Source organism: Balearica regulorum, chromosome 16, assembly GCF_011004875.1.
Source record: "Balearica regulorum gibbericeps isolate bBalReg1 chromosome 16, bBalReg1.pri, whole genome shotgun sequence".
Classification (NCBI taxonomy): Eukaryota; Metazoa; Chordata; class Aves; order Gruiformes; family Gruidae; genus Balearica; species Balearica regulorum.
In genome coordinates, this window is record NC_046199.1 from 13,736,451 (window position 1) to 13,761,020 (window position 24,570).

Genomic DNA, 24,570 nt, shown 5'->3' on the forward strand with positions numbered 1-24,570 from the left:
TCAGTTGATAAAGCTGTTTCCAGAACTGCTAAAGATAAAATTATCTAATTAATCCACCTTTTCCATTTATTTCCAATTGCTTCCATTCTCATACTATCACCAAGAAATGTCTGAGGAAAAAACCCACTATCACTTTTCTACACTTTTCTCAAGGTGTCATCACTTGAAAAGAAATATCTGACTTTTATGGACAGTCCCATCAGGCTCAGCAAAATTTGAGATGCTGGCAGAAACAGAATGGATATTCTTAGAAGGGTGATCTCTAGCATGCTTCTGCCATGCTTTGCCTGCAGGATCTCTGCAGGCAATGTTTCCTGCACTTTTAGAAGTTTTGGGCACTGCTCTCTTAACTGAGTTGTAAGAACAGATGTGTGTTGTATACCACTGCTCCCAAACTGTCCTGCTGCTTCAAGGATGGAAGAGGGGGTATAAAAGAAATAGTGTGGAAGGAAGGAAGCAACAGAAGCCCAATTCAACTCTCATGAAAGTCTACAGGAATTTTTCCGACGACTTCATGGGAACTGAATTAAGTTGTTGGTGAGAAGCCATGTCCAAAAAAAGTCCAGACCTACTCTTCTGTTCTACATCTGCACTGGATCTGCTGAATTTATTAGAAATAAAAATCTAGCTTACAGCATGTGGAAAATAGTGAGGGTGAAGGTTATGAGAGACCCCCAACTCATTGATGTGGGAGTGGAAAAGTCCTGCAAAGTAAACTGTTTCAAATATACTAAAAACATACCCGCGCGCCCCCCCAGCCCTGCAAGCACACAAAGCCTTCCTGAATTCGTAGTCACTGACTTCATCAGTTTCACAGCATTACTTTTCAATCAGCAAACATCATAAAAACAGGAAGGCAGATTTATGGCTGTTTATTAACCAGCACCATTACTGTATTTACTGTAGTGTGAAAAAGGAAATCAGGGAAAAGTGCTATAAATCTCAGTGGCTGCAACCCAGATGCATTTATTTACTTACTGGATACTTCACGAGTAGCTTAGCAGATGTCTGCTAGTTTACACATATATTTTGAGCATATCAGCAGAATGCTCTAGAGGGATGGGTGTTAAAATTCTGCTGAGGTCTGTTGTGGGCACTGCTAGGAAGAAGCTAGTGAAATGTGTTCAGTTTAAGTAGCTAAAGTAGTTATTGAAGAAACACCAATGTGTTAACCAATCACTGCTTATTTACAGGGAGCATAATTATAAATATAAAAATATAAATATATAATCTTGCAATAACAACAGAAAGTTAAAGATCTGGATATTAAAATAATAGGAATAAAAGCAAAACCCCTGTCTCGTTAACATTAAGATATTCTGTGTTCAAAGAGGAACCACAATCCTCATCAATCTTATCTAAAGTCCTGGAGCTGTAATATTCCGCTTGCTCTGTGGGGTGAATGGTATCAGATGCGGAGTTCTGTTTCCTGCAGGCCAGGCCCAAAGATTGTACTTTACTATTGTAAATATAGTTGTAATTTATCCTAAGACAGTAAGTCATCTGACCCTGGATGAACTATTATTTCTATGTGCAGTCAGAAAAAATGTAATCTGTGAACATGGTTGTGTTCAGATGTGCACAAATGCACAAGTGCCTTCTTTACAGAATGCATCTACATTATTCTAAGCAAGTGTATTCTTTAAAATAAAGAACACTACAACAGCAAGTGTTGCATTGCCTAGGCCTATTCTTTACATCTTCATTATCTAGAAAAATTTAATGAAAAGAAGTTGAATTGAATGTGTTTAGGCCTCAAGTGTGTCGGAAATATCTATTTCATTTGTCAAATTTTCAATAAAAGCACAGCTTATGTTATTCACATTTGTGGTCATATGCAAAAGACTGGATCTAGATTTGTGTTTAAAGTCCAAATGTATTTTTCCGAAGGGGAAATCATGAATCCATTCAAGCCAATTGAAATACTTCCATTGATGTTTAGTGAACCAGGAAATAAGTTCATCCCAAAACCTAAAGGGTGCAACATCTCTATAAATCACTTTGGTTTTAATTGTTACTATTGTTTTTTTCTACTTACTCTTGGCTGTTATTGTTAATGCTGTTTTTAAAATGAACGGTAAAATGCAAAGTGTATAAATTATAAATGAACAGTTTCAATGAGGCTGTTGATTGCAATGACTGAAATCTAATTAAGCAGTTTAAGATCTAAGTGATATTATTATTAAAGAATTATGTTAACAGAGCATTTGATCAGCCTCTTAATTTGTTTTATTTTAATTATACTTATGAGATAATGTGATTCCAAGTGACAAAAAATCGATTATTTTTCTTTCCTCTTTTTTAGGGAAAACTAATATGCTATATTTACATTGAAATAAATCAATAGAGAAGTCTCAGGGAAACAAAAGCACTATTTTGGCATCTTAACTTACTTTGACTTCCTGTAAATGCTAGTGCTGACTACTTTCTTTGGTTTCGATACAACACTATATGAAGTACTTTTAAAACAGGAGAAGAAATATGTGCAGATGTATGTATGCAGATACACGTACATTTTTACACAGATATGTTAATTTGTTATGGTGACAAGCTTATTACCACTAGCCAGTGAAATGGTTGTGTGTCATACTACCTTTTTGCCTGTGAAATGACTGACTGTAAACCTCTAATTTGCATGCATTTATTTTTTCTTTAAAATATAGTGCACTGTGGTTTTAAACCAATGGGAGTCTGTTGGGATGCACATTTATTATTTAATTTAAAAGTACAGTTCGTACAAGTGTATGAACAGATTGCATTGCTTCCTGTGTGATGCAGCTAAGTAGCAATCATGGAGACTACATGCTACATAAATATATCCCTTATTTTTGGAAATGGGGTCTATGCTTGGTGACTCTGGGAGTCAGTCTTGGTACGGTTCTAATTAACGTTTGTACTTTTCATTCTGACTTCCATCAGTCCTATCCTTCTCAGCTGTCAAGTACTAGCTGAGCATCACCTACCGAGGCGATACACAATTTAGCGTATCTGGGCTAATCACACATCACACTTTCTTCTTTGTTGCACACAGATGTTGCCTAGCTTAGATTTCCCTAATTTCACTGTAATGTATTTCTATAAGCAACCTTTCCAGCACCTCCATGCCTGCAACCCATGCCTTGGATACTGAAGTGTTCCTTTCAAGTTTAACAGTGTTTGTGACCAGAGAACGTGAGTCTTGTCCTATCTGCCACAGAGGGTTTGGAGGCATGTTGATGAGCCTCCAAAGATGAGTATGCAATTGAAGGAACAGAAAAGGATCATTCTAAATACAAGCAGACACCAAGAATTAGCAAAATACTGTATTTTTGTATTGGATTGCTTTGATTTTTTTACTCTCTAGCTCTTTAAGCTTGTTCCTTGGTTACTGTGAAAGGAAATCAGGCAGGATTTCAGTCCATTAAAATTTCAGTGTAGTATAACTGTTAGTTTGTTTGAAATCAACTGTTATATTTCAGTACACAGCCTGACTAATACCCTGGGGAAATGGGCAAAATTCCAGGGAGACAATCCTGTTTCCAGGTTATATATGTTCCTTGGTCGCTGCTGCATTGACCCGATTTTGGATGAAAGGACCAGATGACCCATGTAACAGCATGGCCATTACCCTGTCTGCCCCTCACTGCCTCTCTCCCACAGACATACCTGGGGTTCTTGAATCAGCTCCTGGAATCCTCTTGATAAACAGCTCTAGTTCTGCTACTGCCTACGCCCTCCTAGTTTGTGGATATCTAGTGATTTTAATTTAACTGCAATATTGTTTCAAGGAGTTATTTGTAGTAGATGGTCCCTGGCATACTTTTATTTTTAAACTTTCAGACTGAATTGGGGGGAGGAGGGCACAAATCATGGGGAAGATTGATGTATGATGCACTTAAAACACAGAGAAGGATTGAGGGTGCCAAACACCGCAGAGGAAGGAGAAAGTGATGAAACAGAAAATGACACAAAGAAAGGAAGCGTGACTGGTTGATTCAGCCTTTTGCTGTGCTATTACTTTGTGTATGTTAGGACTCTTCTATGCAATAACCAACCCCTTATGTCTAACTCTGCCCTCTTAAATTTGTTGTGCCCATTCTCATATGGTTCATTCTGCGTCATTCCTTGAAGACAATCTCTAATGAGTCAAAATGTGCAGTATTGTTTTTGAATACATTCTTGGTTTTCTTTTTATGTCTAGAAGGGTAGAAAATTAATTTTGCTCTTGAACTGGTTCAAAATCTTCTCACACTGTGGAGCCTGGATGTGGTGTTGGAAGATAGTGTTTTCTGGCTGCAAGCATCAAAGTGAGATCCAAAGGGCAAGCATCTTTAAATATTTAACTACTAATAATCTGGTTCATAAAACTGACTGGGTGTTTATGGAAGACAGCATTGCTACTTTATGCTATTGATCTAACAGATGCAGTTAATCCTGTATTTTTTAGAATATAAAAATGTGCAAAAGTCATTCTGGATAGATAAAAAGAAATTCTCAACTTAGCAAAGTGCTTTTAAATGTTGATGTCTCAGCAGCCTTTTTTCTTTATATCTTAAATTTAATCAATACTTTTTTGAGGTTATGATCAAGTAGCATAAAACATTTTACAAATTCTGTTTGCATGTGATATATTTTGTGTTCTCTGTGTCTAATAGGTGATCCAGCAGACAGCATTAGTAACTACTGACATTTAAAGGTGAATGACCACTTTTGGTGTTTCAGGTTTTAAGCATTAAACTAAACATACTTTTAAAGAGATTTAGTTTTCGCTGATCAGAACGGAGTTCTTTCAGTGGTTGCCTGATTTCTGGAGACCCCCAAATCACTTTTTCACTGGAAATCACAAGAATCCCCTATGAATTTTAAGGCTTACTGTTTCCAAAACACCTTGAGATTCTCAAGTTCAGGTACAATAGAAGAAGAATTGTTTTATTAGTATGTAAAGTGACATGTTGATAGATAGGTACCTCCTGAATGGTGGTTTCAAATATTAAATGATGATTATCCAGAGCTCCAAGGCACTGATTCTTTGAAAGGGCTTTCAATACTGTGGGAGTAGAATGACAGGAGTCTGCTTGCAGCTGATTAATACTGAGCTACTAATCTGTACATTCTTTTGTTCTTGACAAATAGTATAAATTGAGTCCTGTGGAAGAAGGGGCCAGCCCTAAATTTGAGGTCGATACAGAGCCTGGTTGAGTAGGAACCTCCTCCACCGTGGTCCCTGCCTTTCCTTGAGCATCTCCCAGTTTGAGACACATTCCACCTGTTTTCCAACAGTCTCTGGGGGAAGTTATTGTGTGTGTACCGTATGCAGACTGTAGGAGACATCCATATTGTAAAAAGCCTAGGATGTAATTAGGTAAGATAAGCAATGTGTGAGAAGAAGGAACTAGAATTACCTCTGTTTATTGTTTAGACAGACAGCATACGATGCACCCACTCTCATTATAAATATTTTGTCATTCTTCCAGGGTTTTTTTAACTTAGAGTCCTAGGGTAATACTGTAACTCTTTTCACCCTTTCTGTACCTCTTATTTCCACTAATGTTATCCTGGAGATGACAGGTAAAATAGTAATTCGTACAAGAAAAAGAACAAGCCCCAGTATGATTACAGTACAGCTTGAACTTTTAAGTTTTGTTTTTACAAAAGTATCAGTCAGCTACACAATCCCTCTCCTTTTTTCTCCCCTCTAAAGGTCAGATACCACTTCTTCTTCATTATGTTCTTTGGCTTTTATGCAAGCAGCTTCTGCTTGAAAATTTTCATGTATCACTCATACATCTGTAGGGCGAAACATCTCTCCTAAGCATCTATCACTTACTTGCAGCTGACACATAGTCATAAAGGTGACCTATTTCATATTAACAATCAATTTCCTTTCATTGTCGCCACCAGGATATGTTCTACCGTTTCACTTTCCTTGTCAGAAGTGTAGACTTAAGGGTCAGATTGAAGATTCTTTGAAGGTAAAAGGATGATTGTTTGATTCTATGCATCACTGAATTCTGTCAATTTTATTTTAATGTTGAGGAAAAATACCCAAACATTGCTTTCTGACAGAGAAAAATACAATACAGTCATACTTAAGTATCAAACTTTGTATGCAATCTTGGTAAAATTGTTTCCATAATGCAAGAAGTGTCATATGAATCTCATAAATTTCAAGGCATAATAGCATGTTATTGGAGTTCTTTGTGGGACTTCAGTACTTTGTCTTTTATATGACTTGAATTACGGTGTTGAATCGTGGAAAAATAAATAAATAAATCCATTTTAAAAAGATATACTCCCGCATGTTACAAAAGTCTGTGTTATGCAAAAGAAATAGTATGCATAAACCTACCATGTTCCTGACATCTGTTTGAATTGTTGAGCAAAACAGTCTGTGATCACATTGTGGGAGACACAATAATTCACCAAAAGGTGCAGTCTGTCTTTGGAGAACCCACAGGTTTGTCATTGAATTTCATTATCAACACGAGGCTTTTTTTTTTTTGGGGGGGGGGGGAGTGCCTTGAAGAGAACTGTTTGTGAGAAGAGGAGGATAATCTCTGGAATAAAGGTGCTTCTGTATGTTATAAAGTCCTCAACAGTTGATCGGATTTAGCTATAATGTGCATTGGATTAGAACTTATTTTTATTTCGGAGTTTTAAATTCTCTACTACCCCCCTCCCCCCATAAATTCCTGTCAAAGTAGTTGAGAATAATTTTTACTAGTTATTCTAGATTTATTTGAACACAAGTAACATAGAAAATCAGTCCACCATAATGGTTGTCTAATTTGAACTACTTACCTTGTGCTTTATTCTGTGTGGATAAATGTGCACAAGGTAATTTGGAGTATATTTTTCTTGTGGTAAAAACTGTACTATTTTAACGTGGTTACCTGGGATGTGAGAGATCCAGTCAGGTCACTGGCAAAATAAATATTGAATTTTTTCAAAGAAAAGTAGAAACTGAGAAAGTCCTATTGCTAGACAGCAAAAAATTTTCTGCATGAGAATTTTCTCAGGTAAATTTCAGGGCTCAGGAAATACAATTCCCATTCTTCACCTCTGTTCCTTGTGCAACACAGATATAGTCCAACATGATTACTCATGCTGTGCACTGCCTTCATGATTTGTTCCACTGGACTTCTCAAGGGCTAATGTACTATTCAGATTGAGTTAACACACCAGAGACTGGTCCTAAGCAGAAATATTATTCTTAGGTTTGGCAGTTTTTTGCTGGAAAATCTGAATTAGAAACTTGTGAAGTAACCTTCAATATTGTTGTGAAGTATAAAAATTTGCATTGCTCCCTCTTTCTGAGAGTGTTGAGACAGTTGCTAGCATGTTGGTCCTGAAGTATGGTACTCTTAGTTTGTAGTTCTTTTTAGCTTTGACCTTGAGAAGATCTTATGAATCACTTTGTGTTCAGTTCCATGAATTCATCTTAAAATTACAAAACAATAAATAGTGTGGCAAAGGACAGTACATTTCAGAGACAAAACAAAAGGAAAAAAGCTAACAGTGCTGGAAGCAGCAAAGCAGCCCCAGAAGTGTTTCGTCAGTAATGATATGAGGAAAAAATGCCTAACATTGTCAAATTTCCACAACCAAAATAAAGGGAAGAAAATACTTCTAAACCTATAACATGTCTTGAGTCTTTTTAGACCACCTGCAGATATTCTGAACTTTCTAGATCCCTCTAAGAGAGGGAGTCACCTGGAAAGCTGAGAGAACCAGAATACCTTACATTTCTATGCTGGCACTACAGTTGGGTTTTTTTTTTTAATTGACTAAAAGCTTACTTGTGTTTCTGACCTAAGGGTCTCAGAGCAGACACCATGGTGTATGAATTAGTAACTTTACAAATTTTGATTTCAAATATAAATTATAGGAGAATTATTTCTGAAGAATCAGAGAGAAAGTTTCTGTGAAATGATTTTGAATATCTATTGAGCTTTCATTAGCATTTTCTTGCACTGCTAGCTTTAAGGCACAACAGAATTATCTTAAATTGCAAATGTTCGGGCTAGTGAATTTTAGCAGTGGAGAGAGTACCTATGTGTGAAACAAGAACTATCAACTGTGTGGACACAAAATTCTGAAGTGTTTGTGCTTTTGCCTGAGAGAGGTACTTCATGTTTTCATGGGACAGTTTGGAGGAACTGAGGAGGACTGTACACTGACAACATAGCCACAGAGAGTATGAAAGCAGATTAATAGGACATAGGGATGAAAAGAAAAAATTCAGATCGTGGTAAAAGTGGGATGTCTTTGCCATCCCACTTTGCTAGTCCATGTGCACTAGAATATTTTATATTCAGCGTGAGCTACAGGACTTTCTTCTTAAGCTGAAACAGCTGTTAATTCTTCTCAGAATTAAAATGTTCCTAATCAATACATGTTTTTAATTTTAGTGTTTTTCCAGCTATGAGAGCAATACAACTGCAATGGTTGGCTGAAGTTCTTTTTCTTTTAAAAAGCAGAATAAATCATGATCATTCTTTTAACATATTCCTCGAAGAATTAGCACAACTCTAACAAAAAGTTGTGGTCAGTCATATATATTTTCCACTGTTTTAAATATATAAAATTGAAATCTTTCACCATGATTTACAGTCAAATGAAGTGGACAGCTAATAGGTACTCATAACTGCCCTTCTTTCCATAGTCCTTGAAAAGGGTAAAGCCAATAACTTAAACTTTATCTGTGCAGCAATAAATCTTAGAAATGAAGCAGAAAGGCCCAGGAATAAAGCACTTCTTATCTCATGAAAGGCATTATGTATTGATCTTTACATAGATGTAAATGTCTACACTCTTCATGTACTAGTCCCTGTTTCCACTTTGTGCACTGGTATTTTAGTAGCCAATGTGACATTCAGACAAATGTTAATGTGAATTAAGCATGAAATTATGATCTGAAAGCAACTAGTTTAAAGTGCAGTCAGATTTTATCACCATAAACTTGATTCCCAGAATACAAAATATTACCAGTTATTCTTCAGCTCCAGATATTGTGGGAAACACTGGTGTGTGCTTTGGATGATGGTTTTAGGCAAACACTGTTTACTTCTGCTTAGGCTGGTGTGGCTATTTCTAAACCATGAAAGGGAGAAAGGAATAGTTTCCTGCTTGTTCCTCTGTTTGATCTTGCAATTGCAGGGGAAGTGAGCCTATGACAGAATGTTTTGTGTCTTCATTTTGGAGCATTATTTACTGTCCATGGTTGCTCCTGCATGCATGAGAACAAGTGCTTTGTTCTGTGCAAAGAGTTGTTGCAGGTTCCCGTCCTCATTCTCATCAAGAATCAGAGGGTGAGGGCAAAGCTCTGAGCTACAGATTGTTCTGTACAGATTGTGCAGAAGCCACAGGTGTTCTCCTGAGAAGGCACTGCGATGTGTGCTAAAAGTGGAAGAGTTGTATTCTTCTCTCTTCTTTTCAGACACTGATACTTTAGGCCCAGGAAGAGATTAAAGAAACAATAGCAATAAGTAGCTGAGTAGTGTTATTAATATTAATAGAAATGACCACTCATCTCATAAGTTTTTTGATAATTAAGATACAATTCAGGATAGACATTCCAAGTAAATATAAACATAGACTCAAACCAATACTGATTAGAGATTGGATCTGGGGACACTTTGACAGCTAAAGTTGAGATGGTCATCCTGACTTCCTACACATGATGAATGTCTTATACTTTGTTAAAGGAAAAACAACCAAAAGGGAAAATGAAACAAAGTTGGCACCATAAATAAGCTGTGTAATCTTTAGAAATGTAAAGATATGAAAACTTAAGCATCAAAATTGAAGGTAAGAATTTGAGGTTAGCAGGTGTATTCACTGGCTAATGAACAAAACCCAGAATACCTTAGAACTTTGTTATATTTGAAATCTTAACATGGTTGTCTGAGGGTTTGTAGGTTCAGCTAAGTATTAGAATGTGTCTGCAACTTGCAGTGTGCCATGCAGTGCGTATTTTACCACTTCCAGATGATTCAGTAAAGCTTTGAGATAAAAACAGATTTTTTGATTGTGGGCATTTTGTAGAATTTGTGAATCCACCATGATATTAGAGCCAACATCATGAGTGCGACCCAAGTGTAAGTGGATGGCCTCTGCTTTCATGTTGGTGTGTGGTTAGATAAATAATGGGGACATTTTACCTCATTTATAGGGTCAATCTGGCAGGAGATGTAGCAGATGGTAATACAACACAGGGCAAATAGGTAAGAGGGTGAATTTGGAATGAGGTTTGACAGAAGGTTTGTCCTGATTACGTGAATGACTACATCCCTGATATGACCTCCCTGAGGTCAGAAGCAGGTGAGCAGTTAGTATGTGCCTCACTTTTATCTCATTATTGTTTCTAGGTGCATCTGTATCAGGTTTAAACACACAATAAACATTGCAGTCTGAAAGTTTATATAGCTGCAAATGGATATACTCACAAAATCTGTGAATCTTTAAGGATTTGCTTTCAGAGTGTGTTCAAATACAAACAGATGTCTACTATATTTTTGATGTGGAGAAGCTGAGGGATATGTAGCTCTTCTAATTTTTCCATTCACTGTATTTATTTATACTTGCATAATTCTTACTGGATTTCCATGTTCTAGCAGTGTTGGTAATGAAATGTGATTTTTACTATTCTGTATCATCCTAGAATAAAGTTACCATATCTGACTTGTCTAAATAACAAACATGATAAATCTTATTACATAAAGTTGATTGTACTTATGGATTTGGGCATTCAGCTGCTGTGAACAACTAAGACAAGATTCTTCAACATGTATTCCTAGTTTAACTGAAGAATGAACTGAATGCTTCATTATTAAGATTCAGTCAAACAATTTTAGGGTAATTTCATCTGTTGTCTTTCTCTCATTCATTCTGTCTTATTCTTTCTTTAACCTTCAGGAAAATTGCTGAAGTGTTCAGATTGTGAATTTGCTGTCTCAGCTGTCTTTGCTCCTTCCTGATGCCTTATGGCCTGAATGGGGTCACATGCAATTTTGAAGTGGTACAATAGTCCTTTTATGTGAGAACCCTTCCTCCTCAACTTGCTTCCTCTTCATCTTCAGTCTGAAGACTATAAATAGAAGATGCACTAAGAGTAAAGCAGGCTTCCTTTCTTAAGCTACAGATTTCAGGATGGAACATTTGTACTCCTTTTGCCAAAATCTGCAAAATTATTGCTTCAAGTTCCCTGGTTAAGCATCAGTGCCCAGATATGACTCACCCATCGTGTTATTGTTTTCTATGGCAGTGGAGAAACTGGTGTTAAACGATGCCCCAGCCTCAATTACTGTACAAATACTGTTGCTAACTCTCGAGAAGAAACGTACTTTTCCTGTGGCAGCTAAAAGTTTTTAAGTTTATTGTAATGTGAGAGGACAGCATATCAGATGAAACTACAAATTAATTATAATGCTAAGACTAGAAGCGTAATATTATATTGTGATGGCTATGGACATCTACTCCAATACATACCTCTGACAGTGGCCAGTCCCACATGACAAAGTTGCAAGAAAACCCGACAGCAGACAATCCTGGAATTATATGCTCAAAAGGGACCTAACCTCAGGCACGTAGAGGCTAGCTTATACCCTCAAGCAGGAAATTTTTATCTGTGATTTTTCCCACTTTAGAAAGATTAAAGTACAAGCTTTTCAACTTTACTAGATCTTACTCAGTTTTTCTAAGGTATTGAAGAGGTGTGAACACCGTATGTGATCTGAAGAGTGTCAGTGGGAAATCAGAAATCGTAAAAACTACTGAAAACAGCACTGTGTTTCTGAAGAGTTTGACTACTGCCTTACGTGCTTATTGCAAAGAGCAGACTGAAGAACCAGATGATACATGTCAGAAAAACGAAGACCCTCATCTTATCACTTTGCAACAAGAAATATTGCTGATTTCCCTCTGAATGTTTAAGAAGCTATTGCAAAATATGTCCAACATAGACTGCTCCTCTAAAAGTCTGGGTGCTATCCAGGATCAGACTCAGCAACGTCGGCATGCTGAAAGACAGGCTTATCTCCAGGAAGCTCAGAAATGAGGAATCCTGGAAATCTGATGAGGTAAGCCAATCTGAGAAACTCAGATAAACTATAAAAAAGGAAGATGTTCAGAGAAGTTGGATAAAGTTTTAGTCAATTGCTAAATTATGATTATTCATTTCCAAACCTTTGGGGAGTCATTGCAAATAAAGCTGTGCCTTTTGCTAAAAGTGTGACCAATGTCATACCTGTTAGACAAGAGAAAATAGCAGATGCTACATGAGGACAAAAAACCATAAACACAACAAAATTAGTCTCTAAATCATGGCAATGATCGTGTGGTTGGACTAATCAAGGGCTTTGAACAGTAATGTTGAGTTTAAGTCTTTTACTGACACAAATAATAGGCTGTCTTAGCCAGTCTTTGATTATAGAACTGGTCAGCTAGCTTTCCAGTTTCTGCTTTCAGCATGTGAAAATTTGAACAGCTGAGGATCTAGACAAGGACTGGTATAGAAAAGATGCACGGCCTTTTAGCATTGTCTGCTTGTTTTACAATTCAGAACTGCACAGCGATTCACAGCCTGCAGTGTTGATGGATGCAGATGTACACATAACATTGAATGCATGCATTTTTTGTTGCCTTTGGGTGTAAAGCATTCAATCCTCTTTTCAGTCATGTCTTTAAAAAAAGTACTCTTTGAGTCTTCTTTGAGTAAAAGATAATTTGATTTCTCTCTTCCACCTTCGAAAATTAACTTTAAATAATGTTCCAGAAATTGGGAAAATTCCCTACCTTTTTGCTTACACACAGTGAGTGTTTTCTTGAGGGATCAGATGTATAGAAGCTTTTACAACATGCATGAAACAACTTATGACAGAATAACAAGCTGCCCTGTGCCATCACGGCAGCTGGCAGAGTGAGTCATTGCTTCTGGCCCTGTAACACAGACCTTGCGTGTCTGGGAAATAATGCCCAGCCAAGTGTGATTGCAAGCTATTATTAAGGCTTTATTTGTGAAATTGGTGTAGTTGAGGTCAAACATCTTTCCCTCTATTTTCATGTAGTGCTTTTAGACAGCTTTCAATAATAATTCCATTATACCCCTACTACGAAGATATTTTACCTCTTACACAAATTGCTGGTTAATTACCGAGTTGTTTTTCACATCTGATTCTGCTTTTGAGTAAGATAGTATGACATTGAGCCAGAAGCAATACTGACTACAGAAAAAACAGGGAGCTTGAGCTTTAAACTGGAAGTGAGTGCAAGAATTTCTGAAACAGATGAATGCAGCCTGAGAATTACTGTAGATACTGAAAATATGTTGTCTAGAAATTGAAATTATTTAGAAAGTGGTTTACCTGCAGGTCTCAAGGCAATGTGTTAGGTTGTCTTTGCTTTAAAATGTTTTAGGTCCATTTTATGTGATAAGGAGGTAGAGAATCATTTTATTTGTAATATCAACCAATTCAGAATTATTCTCTGATTTACGGGCCATGTAATGTCTTGACATACCCAATAACCCAGAAGATAATAGCAACTTTTATTTTTTAAGCCTTGAAAAGAAACAGGATGAACTGTATTGGAGATGTTGCATCTTTGACCAGAGTTCCAGGGAACATCTATTACTTTGACAAGTGATTTTTGCAAAGAGAATGAATTTAAATGAGTTGCCCGTGATGATTTTTGAGATATTAGCATGATGGTCTACCCACTTAATCTCCTTTCTGGTATCTAGCATGGAAAAAGAACACAGATTAGAGTATAGTCAGTTGGGAAATCCTAACAAGTGGAGTCCTGACTTTGATTCCTAAGTTAATGCCCCAAATTAGACAACATAGATATTGTCTTACGTGAAGTTATGGCAATGCCTGCATCATGAGACTTTCCCTTCAGAAGCCCATCTATCATCGTTGTGGATGAAGGGGAAAACAGAACACTGTGGTCTTGAGGAAATGTAGGATCATTTTCTGCTTTTTCTTTCCCAGTAACATGGTACACTACACAGAAGCTTGTGAAAAGCTTTTTTTATAGAAGCATGGTATACATATGCAGAAGCCCTTTACCTTGCTGGAGCCCTCAAATTCTCTGTAGCTTATGTATTTCATGCTTTGGGTATGCATGGTGGCAGAGAAAGTGATGAAAATGTCCAGATTTTTGCAAGGCTTCCCCCCTCCTAAAGGAGCCATTTGGCCTTGGAGACAAAGGTTCACACAGAAATGCAAGCAAACTTTGTGTGTAGTTACTTATATCTCTGTATGTACAACCTGCTTGAAAATCTTCACAGAAACAAAGCCCTTTATTGCTTGAAGATTAACATACTTTATATTTTAGGCTTAACAATTATAATACAGAAGGGATTTCCGATCCAGATAATCTCATGTGGTTGAAAGAGGAACATTACCTCAAAGAGGTCACAGATGATGGATAAGTTAGCATGAAAAAGCTACTTCTCAGTGGGCTAAAACATCATGCATGTTTTCTAGAAGGCAGTCAACTTTGCTTAAGATACTGTGTTTGTACCTAGAGATTGGGTGGTGCTAGTACATTCTTTTTTTTTTTTTTTTTTACAGTTGTAAGTACTTAGGAAAAATCTTAATACTTTATTAATATTCTTCTAAGAAAGCTTTTTAAAAAGAAATAAGAATATTAACATGAGTAAAATTTGTAGGATTAAGTTCTGAGTTTCTGTTAAGTCAATTCTTACTGTTACAAAACTGTTGATACATCTTTTTCCTTAAAAGAACTGGGCAGAGTTGTAGCAAGGCACTGGCATACATTTTAGAACAGCATGTTATGATAGTAACCTTGTACAGAAATACTGACTTACAGTACTTAACATTACCTGCCAGAGAAAACTTGGCAAGTCTTCTAATTTGGTCAGTGAACATTGCTAAGGAGAAAATTAATTAGTGAGAAATTCATAGCTCAGCAGAAAGCACTCTTGGTCCTTCAGCTGTATACTCTGGAACGGAAATACTTAAATAAATAAAATAATCTCAGCATTTTATATTTACAAGAGGAAAGGGACTCAGAAGGTCTCTTACAGTGCTAGTAATTATCACTTATTTACTTTTTCACATATCATTGCTTAAGTAATAGCTCTTGTAAAAAAATAGCAAGAAGACTTTATGCCACTGAAACTATTGTATTTCTCTGCTTTACACTGTTGTAAGTTAAAGAATCAGATTCTCAGCATTTGCTAGGCAAAGTGGGCATGTGTCAATTCATTTAGCCCCTTGATATCTCTGTGAAGTAATTTCACCATTTTGTTGGTGAAATTAATAAAGGAGAGAAATCTAAATTCTTGCCTCTGCATAAATCCATTCATGCCAAAATGGATCATTTCAGCAGAATTGTTCTTAAATGATTCCTAGGAAAATCCCTAAGGTCACACCACAAGGATATGATGGCTTCAGTGCAATGCAGTTAACAAAATTAACCAATGGATATGCACAAATCACAGTTGGCATTGCAAGACCTAAGGCTTCCAAAATCCTAATCTTTTGTTAATCTTTTCTTATTTTAAATTCTTATAGCTTGTTTTGGGGTTCTGGAGAGATTCAAACTTGTAATGAAATGCTGTTTTCCTCCTCCGTTAGTGTTCATCCTCTTTTCTGCAATGGTAGTTCTTCCTGGCTTTGGCTGAATTGTATATATTTTGTTCTGAAAGCCTTTTGTTTGGCTCCTAATCATGTCTGATGTGCATGAGCTACATTCTCAATTTCAGTTCTTTTCCGACAGTGGTTAATCTACTGCAAAGAGTGTTTCAAAGTGAAAAATACCTATTATGTCAAGGTAATTCCTTATTTGGGTTCTCTTGGAGATAAATGTATGGATAGAGAAAGGGGCTCTTGGTAGGAGGCTAATTATAAAAGTTCATGGGCTAAACTGTTTTATGAAGTAACTCTACTGAACTCTGAAGTAAGATTAGATGAAAATTTGGCCTTCCATCAAGAGAAACCTTAAGTTGTTTAAAGGCTAAACTGTGCAAATAGCATGAAGATTCTGCGGGATGAAAAAAAAAACAAACCACAACAGATTTGTCTCTTCCTTCAAATTGGAACAAGAAAGGCTTGGTAGATCACAATTTTGGCAGTATTTGCAGTTAATAACCTTAATGCTGAACTTAAGTCCTTTGAAAAGCCATCAGACTGCTGCCTCATAGATGTCTAACAAAAAATTAAATTTAAGTATCTAAGTTATACCAATCTGCTGCAGAGAGGGATGATTTGCCTTAAACAGAGACCTCTTGTGATGTCCTAAAACTCTTCAGCAATTGTTATGAAATAAAAAAAATCCAAACAAAAAGTGCCCTAAAACCCAAAAGCCAGAACGCATTGTTCAAGGAAGAGGTATTTCCATCCATACTGAATGCCTCAGCCAGTACTGTGCTCAAAGATTTTTTGAGTTTTCAGTGTCTCTGTGCTCATAGAATTATCTTGTACTAATGCAACAATACGTAGGTTGCTGTTCCAAAAACCCTGAGCCCCACTACAGATTCATCATGTGGACTTGAAAAAACCAACACGCTTAGGCGTTACAAAAATAGTACCAGATTATTTATTTATATAGCACCCATAAATTTGCAAGTTGCTTTACACTCCAAAAATAAATGCTAGTCCCTGGAAGGGTAGTGCCACAATGAATTTTGGCTGCTAGGTTTAAATTAAAAGGAAAACTGTAATAAATTCTGAGAATTTTTAAAAAAATAAAATCTCATAACCAATCTCTTCTATCATCTGTATTTTAAATATTTCTGCAGTGAATGAATGTAATTTCTGGCCTAAATAAAATGCAGAGAAGAATTGCCCCAATATCTCCTATAAAAAGAATTAAACTTGCACACTGGAAGCCTAGAACTCAACCATCTGTTGTTGGGTTGTTGAATCAATGTCAAATTCAGCACCATATGAAAGAGTGACGTACAGTACAGTCTACGGAACAGGGCAGATATTTTTGGTGACATCTGGATGCTTTTTATCTACTACACAAACAAGGATTTTGGAGACAAACTCTTAATCATATGCGTTTAGAATATCTACAAAACTGGAAAAAAAACCCCATGGTGTTTGGTCCCCAGGTTATATATTTCTTTCTCTTCAAAAGACAGAGGAGGCAGACAGTTATTACAGGATATGTAATTTTTTTATTTCCTCAATTCTTATTTTTATTGCACATTTTCTTAATGAGTTTGAGTAAGGTGGCCAAACCCACACTTCTTTTCCTTGGTTAACTAATTCACTTTGGGCTTAGCAACTTGTCCCTGCCATCAATGATCAGCACCCCTGCTCACTGCCATGTAAAATGTTTACACTTTCTGTTACAGCTCAAGTAAAAGAAAAAGCAAAACCAAAGCACTGCTGAATGATATTTGCGGAGTTGGTATTGAAGTATACAATAGTCATATTTAATCTTCTCACAGTTGGCACCTGCTAAAAATTTACTGCTCCAGAGGGATCAGTGGTAGTTCTGTGCTAACTTTATTGGTGTAATAGTGACAAAATTGCAGTGATTTCTTTGGAGACATCTATAATAAAAGCTTTTCTTAGCTTTAAAATTGTACTTTGGGGTGGGTGAGGGTTGTGTGCTTTTGTCCATCTTTTTTTTCACAGTGGCATAATTATTGGTCATAGTCCATGTGAGAAAGCAATCCAAACACCTGCAAAGTCATTTCCATACGTTGTACATGAGCATTCTCAGACTAGCTCCTTCACTGTTAATTCAGTTTTCACTTCCGTTAGGTTTGAATTTATGGAAAAGAGACATCTGGTTCTAACTTTGTTCTCCATGGGAAACACAATAGCAATAATTTTCCTAAAGAATGCTATCTACCAGTTAGTGATGATGTGACTCTTTTGGATCTATTTAACTGTAGAGTGGATGCTTTCCTTCTTCAGGTAGTGGTGTCTCAGATTTTTGTGTACCTTTCTTATACTGTCCAAGCTCACTCTATGAAAGAACTTGAATGAAGAATTCAACCATGAAAGTTAAAATACTGAGGGCTTTTTAAACTTCAGTCAGGTCATTTATGGACCTCAGGGGCAATAAGGGTACAAAGGGTACACATGAGATGGTTTTCCATTAATAATTATTGGGACCTGATTCTAGTTACAGTCTCATTAAAAAGAAATATCATTTCAGTGGCCTTAGTGAAATCAGGAAAATCAGAAACAGTGTTTTCATATCTTTTCCTGATTGAAAGTGTGAGGTGGTATTTCCTATAAGTCACTATCAGCTCTTACAGACCTGAATTTTTGTCCATTTCTGTTTTCTCAGTGTGATTTTAGTTAATCAAGAGGTTAATTTGGAAGCAACTTGTAGAGGACATGGAAAATCTTCAGGTCTTGGTGAACCTGGTGGGGAGTAAGCTCATCTGTAGGAGTTGCTCAGTGCATTGTCAGGTCAAAGATGAGAATTTAAAACCAAAAATCAAACATATGTTTTTAAGACCTTGTAGAAACACGAGAACATACGAACAGCTGTATCGTGTCAGCTCAAATGTCCATCAATCCCAGTATCCAGTCTCTGCCAATGGCAGTAGCAGATGCCAAGGCAGTGGTACTTTGTTAGTATGCCTCCCATGTGAATAACTTCACCATGGATATTGGTATTTTCTATATTGCTTTATATTGACAGGCATGAATGAGCTTGAGCTGCACAGGTACCTAGCAGGAACTCAGAAGATAGATTATTGTTGCTGGTAGTAGATGGATATCAGTGGCAAGGGAGGTGAAGGGATTCTCCAGAAACAAGACAGGAATTTGGTTTGTGAAGGAGTGAGTTAAAACCAGTTTTTCAGTCTCAGTCTGACTTTTATGCTGCAAAACCACTTTTTCCTCCCTTGTGGGACTTTGGTTTTGTGAGAACAAAAATTGAGACAGGAACCTCAGGAACTGGTCCAGCGGAATGAGTATAACTGACATTTGACTATCAATCTGACCTTTAACAATTTTTCATGTTACTAACATAAAATGATTGCTCACAAGACTCTGAATAGGGCCAGTCTAAAACCCCCTCCACTCTGAATCATTCTTTATTCTTTTCTTGGAAATGTTCCTTCTTTGTTGATATCTCATTTTGTGCCGGTATGAAAATAATGATGATAAAAATGATACGATTCAGGGGTAAAACATTGTGTCAGTCAAATTAGGTTCTGAATGGTTAATAGGAAGAATTAGTACTTCTTTGTGGTGATGTCCTAGGCAATTAGCTACTGAATTGATGGACTTGAACGACTGATCTGTATTGTCTTATTCTTCATCCTCTGGACATCAGAAATCTGAAGGAAGAAATTGTTCGATTTTCAAAACTTGTTTTAAATAAATAGGCATTGACATCTAATGGTGAGTATTGTTGCTTGTGTGCCTAGTATTTGTCATTAGGAACTCACTGAGATCCTATTGTAATTTTAGGAGTGGCAAGGTATGAGATTTAAAATGCACTGCACTTCACATAAAGATCACTGATCAAACTGATCAGGTATGTACAACCTGGAAGCACATCATTATATTGAAACATTACAACACAGAAACTTTATTAAATTGCTTTGATCAATTTTCTATGCTCACAGCACAGACTCCTGGCAAAGCATAGGCTTAAATTCATGCACATGAATAACTTTACTCAGCACTGCTGAGGCCGCACCTTGAATACTGTGTTCAGTTTTGGGCCCCTCACTACAAGAAGGACATTGAGGTGTCAGAACGTGCCCAAAGAAGGGCAGCAAAGCTGGTGAGGGATCTAGAGCACAAGTCCTATGAGGAGCAGCTGAGGGAATTGGGGCTGTTTAGTCTGAAGAAAAGGAAACTGAGGGGAGACCTTATCGCACTCTGCAACTACCTGAAAGGAGGGTGTAGCCAGGCAGGTGTTGGTCTCTTCTCCCAAATAACAAGTGATAGGACAAGAGGAAATGGCCTCAGGTTGTGTCAGGGGAGGTTTAGATTGGTTATTAGGAAAAATTTCTTCACCAAAAGGGTTGTCAAGCATTGGAACAGACTGCCCAGGGAAGTGGGTGTTATATTTAAATACATGTAGACGTGGTGCTTAGGGACATGGTTTAGTGGGACTTGGCAGTGTTAGGTTAATGGTTGGACTTGATCTTAAAGGTCTTTTCCAACCTAAATGATTCTATTATTCTACTCAATGACTTCAGTGGGACTATTCACATCCATAATGTTATCTATATCTATAAGATCTACTTTAGTAGCTTTATTTCACGTGCCACTTGTGCAATCTATTGGATCAGGAAAATTAAAAAAAAAAAAAAAAAATCAACTTACAGCCCTTAAGAAATTGAAATAAGTCATATTCTCTTATTTATGCGTCTGTACAACTATGCTTGCACATGCAATTACTGGGGATGTAAATGAGGCCAGGATCTAGCCCAGATAGTTCACACTTGAAAGAAGATATTGCTTCTGATCTGTGGATAGTAGATTTCCTTTTCCTATATGGATTTTGTCATTTAGACTATAATCCTTTCTTGTGACCTTTTATCAGACATTAACTTCTTAGGAAGGTGTATTACAGCCTGCATGCAGAAATTTACTTTCCTCAGCGCTGCTTCCTAAACATAAGTTTGTCTATTACAGTCTTTATCACATGGCAACACAATTATAGTGGAGAAAGTGCTCGTTTTAAATAAATAGGAGGCTATTTTAGTCCAGGGGTTCTCCGATTTTGTGGCTGTCCTCATCCTGTCCAAGACAAGGAATTGCTGTCCTTACAGGTGATACTCGATATTAACTAAGGCTCAAAAGAATCAAATAACAATCACATTGTTCATTGCTTTGTAAATGTACACCAAACTGCACAGAAAAGGCACAAGACAAGAAAAAAATAGTAATCATGTCTATTCCTTGTTATGTGCTACTTAAATAGGTTTTTGTTTAACATTGTCCTGTCCAATCCTAGTTTCCATTTCCCCCCCAAAAAAATATTTGGAATGCTGTCCTGTTTGCACAGGATGCTTCCTCCCTTTCAACTGACTTCAAAGAGATAGCAGTCTATGCTTTATGAGGCTCCCATTTGTACAGCATCAATTTTGGATGACTAACTCATATAGAGTTTTTCTGGAAATATTACTTGTATTTGCAAGAAATAGAATTTACAGCCTCAAGCGTAATTTCCAAGTCTAAATTAAGTGGAGACTGTTTCTTATGCTTAATAGCCACATTTCTTCACCTGGCTTACAATTTCGTTCTTTCCATTTTGTATGCATACCCAATCATGCATTTACAAAAGACAAGCTGAACATGGTAATCAGTTTTATCTGCAAAAGTGGGTATAAAATGTTGGAACTTGGCAGAAAATTTAGTTCAAAATCTTTCAAAAGAAAATTAGATAGTTAACATGTTTCATTAAAAACTGGAAAAGAGATGAATATTTAAAAATATGGGTTTAAAAATGTAGCCATACAGAAGTGTCATAATGAATTAATGCATGTGTCTTTGCTTACCAAGTGTACAATGATCTATTATGATACCAGCATAAATGTATAGGTACTCACAGTGTAAAATACAATCGGTGTGTCCAGTGCTTCCTAAAAAATCAGACCTTCTGTTCATGGTCTCTACAAATGTGCAGTAGAATTGATATGAACTCACATTGTCTACATCGGATCCAGTGAATGAAAACTGACTGAAGACCCCAGGATCTATCTCATATGATGAAGATATATAATTTGATTTAAAAAAAAAAAAAAAAAAAAGGCTATTTCTCAAATCCCTTCTAGTCCTCCTCAATAAAAGAGCTATCATGAGACCTTTCTGGCATCTGGACTATTAGATGTATCTGGCATAAAAATATTTTTCTTTGCTTTGGATTTGCAGGCTGCATTTGGTAGATTGTAGTATAGGGATATTCCAGTTTTCATTTTCTCCTCAGCTGCAGATTTTAGGCAAGAGTTTAAAGTTGCTGCAGCTTATGGAAAGGTCATTGGTTTTTAAATACCTGGTGACTTCAATTCTTCCACAGTTCATTTGTGTGAACAGAGAAAGAAAAGAGATGGACCTGCAATTAGCTTTTCAGGGTTCATGAATTCAGCTTCATGATTGCAAGACTGTGATCAAACCAGGTGCCTCAGAACACTCTGAGGCACAAAGCAGTACCTCCACTTAACAGGAGTGCATTCACAGTATCTATTTATGCTTACTTCTGTACTATCTAGTACTGTTTATGAGACAGAAAGTTCATCCCTGAAATGTGTAGAATAAGAAATTAAGATTAGCAGTCTTTCTTCATAGTCTCATAGTTTATCACAATCTTCCCAAGGTGGTTTCACCTGTAAGGCTGAGATTGAGGTGTGCACACTTTGCTAAGAGAGTCCTCTCCTTCAAAAAGCCAAAAGAGCTCAAACATTATGTGGCACTTTTCGCCTTTGAGAAGTATGTAACCTACTGATGTTTGTCGTGACTCAGGTTAGTTTCTTCCTGCAAGACAACATTTCTATGCCAATGAATGGTACTGTTTCAGGATTTGTAGTGTGGAATAAAAAGCAAAGTTAATTCTCCCATCCTGCTCTTCTACCTCCATCATGGATTTTGTTTTTTACTGCTCCATAAGATTTAAGATTTTTTGTGTGTTCTAGCCTCATATTTTTGTTTCAAGTTTGACTCCTGTTTTCTTTCTCATGTGGCTGATTGTCTTCAAGTTTAACACCTGGACATTGGTTTTCTGTAGTATTTCCAACATAACTTCATTTTAGCATGCAACAGTTAGTGTAATTCATTCTTCCCATCCTACTGTTATTGTATCCCCATATTGTAATTCATTCTTTCCCATACCCTGATGACCCACACTCATCTCTTCCTCGTTTCAGCAGAAAATTAGCCCATCAGTACCAACAAGGCATAGTACACAAACAGGAAGACTGCCATACTTTTTTATGTAAGTAATGTCATTGCTTCCTGTACTCTCTGTGAGCACATTCAGAACCCCCATTTAAAGTTTTATCAAGTCTAATGGATCTACGCAACACAGAAGAAAGAGTTCTGTAGACAGAAGTAAATCAGTTTGAGCTTGTTCACTTGCAGAGGCTCTTGGTTGCTTGTATTGACTGGACAGAGCTGAGTACAGGCAGCAGTTCTGGAGACCTGGCCTGTATCATAAGGCAAGTTTTATACATTTTAATAATTTCTGTGGTATGTTTTCTAGAATTTGTTTTTAAGGAGATATGGTTCCATGAAGTAATTTATTTATGAAATCTACAAGGCATCCCAAGGCCTGAAGCAGCAGGACGATAATGATTAATGAAGGCAGACAGCATGTGGCTATGAGTCCCAGCATAGCTCATGTATTAGGAGAGTTCTTCAGGCTGCACGGGAAGCAAGGAGAAATGATCTGCTGAGACACAGTATTTTGATTCTAAATATTCTACCATACTCAAGATACATGCTGCTTTTGTAAATTACACATAGGAGGATTATAGATTTTCTTATGAGTTAAAGTAAAATGAAAAGTACAGCTTTCTATGAGTACTGAAACCTTTATTGTATGATAAATATATAGCTGTAAAATGAGACACTTGTTACTGTTCTTTTGATATTTAGCTATGAAGGAGCTATATACTATTACTGTTTCTGTTACAGAAGATATGGAGACCCTAAGTGGCCTCTGGCAGCAGGAATTGTGAAACGTAAAATGTGAGTAGGTCTTCATCCTGAAGAACTTCCGTTCTAAGTAGCACTTGAGGATGAAGTGATGATCCAAAGATTATAAAGAGGAATGATGGCAGTCAGAGGATTAGGATCCAACTGTGTTGACAAAAGTTCTAGCCACATTGCTTTTCTGTAGGACTTTGGTCTTTCTTTGTCAGTGTTGCAGCTGCTTTGTTCTAAAGAGGCAAAGTGCATTAAAAGAAGCACTGTCTCCTTTAATGGTCTGTCACACACCCGAGTGTGCTAAGGCAGCACAAAGTCTTTGCAAAGCTGAAACACAGCTGCTCTTCATAACCAGATATACAGTTGTTAGACAGGAATGTGCCTCATAGCCAAATGAGGAGGTTTTTGTGTCAGGGAATGACTCAGAATGCACAGGCCAGGGTTATGTGTCTCCAGTGGACAGAAACTTAAGTAGAGTTGTTCTCTTTGGATGAAGTGCTGGCTGTGTGCTATGGTAGATGTGGTTTCCCATGTTCTCCTCATATCACGAAGACAGAATGATGTACTTATAATCCCTATTTATTGAAGACTTGTAGAGGTGTATGTTGCACAAGATGCATTTCCAACTTTCCCACTCCAGTGTTCATTGCACTGTTATTTCTGCAGGTCCAAGTAGTTTGCACTGTAAGACAAGAGAAGATGTCTACTCCCAGACTCATTCATATAAGCATGCAGAGTCATGGAAAAAAAAAAAAATCTCTAAAACTAGCTTCTTAAACTTACAGGAGGAAAGCTACCTCTGATCCTGAATATTTTACATATTGAGCTGGATAGTATATATCCAGTATATATCCAGTATACTGTTAGCCACAATATTTCAACATAGATTTCTCAGCTAAGAGAGTACGATGAGGTTATTGGGATAGTTACACAATAAGCTCTGTAAATGGCAAAGAAATATTAAGAAAAAGACAGCAAGAAGGGT